Source organism: Meleagris gallopavo, chromosome 1 (assembly GCF_000146605.3).
Source record: "Meleagris gallopavo isolate NT-WF06-2002-E0010 breed Aviagen turkey brand Nicholas breeding stock chromosome 1, Turkey_5.1, whole genome shotgun sequence".
In the NCBI taxonomy this organism is placed as follows: domain Eukaryota; kingdom Metazoa; phylum Chordata; class Aves; order Galliformes; family Phasianidae; genus Meleagris; species Meleagris gallopavo.
The window spans coordinates 50,043,119-50,044,408 of NC_015011.2; positions in this window are offsets into that span (position 1 = coordinate 50,043,119).

The window sequence follows — 1,290 nt, forward strand, 5'->3', positions numbered from 1 at the left end:
GACTCCACAACCTCTTTGGACAGCTTGCTCTAGTGCTCTGTCACTCTCACAGCAAAGTTCTTCCTTGTGTTCATATGGAACTTCATCTGTTTCAGTTTTTTTCCCCATTATCTCTTGTCCTACTGCTGCATACCACTGAAAAGAGCCTGGCTCCATCCACTTGAGTGCTGCACTTTAGGTATTTATAAACAGTGATGAGATGCCCCCTAAGTCTTCTCTTCCTGACGCTGAACAGTCCCAGGGCTCTCAGCCTTTCCTCATGAGGGAGATGCTCCAGGACCCTCACCACCCCGGTGGCTCTCTGCTGGATTCTCTAGAAGTTCCCTGTCTTTCTTGATCTAGGGAATCCCAGAACTGGACACAGCACTCCAGATGTGGCCTCAGCAGGACAGCAGAGCAGAAGGATCATCTCCTTCGACCTGCTGGCCACGCTGTTTGTAATGTATTCCAGGATACCAATGGCTTTCTGAGCCACAAGGACACACTGTTGGCTCACAGCCAACCTACTGCCCATCAGGACACCCAGATCCTCTTTGCAGAGCTCCTTTCCAGCAGGTCAGCTGTACCCTCACCTGTACTGATACATGTGGTTATCCTTCCCCGGGTGTAGCGCTCTGCACTTGCTCTTGTTGAACCTCATCGGGTTCCTCTCCACTCATCTCTCTAGTCAGTCTAGGTCTCGCTGAACAGCAGCATAGCCTTCTGGTGCGTCAGCCACTCCTCCCAGCTTCATGTCATCAGCAAAACTGCTGAGGGTAAACTCTACCCCTTCATCCATATTGTTGAAGAAGACATTGAACGAGACTGTGCCAGTAACGACCCCTGGCATAACTCCACCCTGAATTTTCTGTCCTCTGCAAATCTGCTCTCCTTATCAAAGTAGGGAACCCCGAAGGAAGGCAGCCTCGTGTTAACATGCAGTGAATCTCATCTTTATAGCTGGATCTGACATCTGGCCTCATCTATACCATATTCACTTCAGACTTTTGTCTCGTTTCTCAGCTCCCACTTCCTCCCTTTCCCCATACTGTTTCAAGTTTTTGGAGACAGCCGTAGCAGGTGCCAAGAGGGAGAATGACATCACCTCTCCCTTTTCACACCTCTACTGTTTTGGCACACCTTCCCCGATCCGTTTCAAGCTCACTGCACAGCACTAGAGGCTGGCTATACCCGCGTTCCTGCTCGCCCCAGCGCCCCGAGCGCTGCCCTTTACGGGACATAACGAAATCCCAATATCTGCCTGCCCACCGCTACCAGAGGCCGAGCCGCTCCCGGCACCGGCCGCCCCTC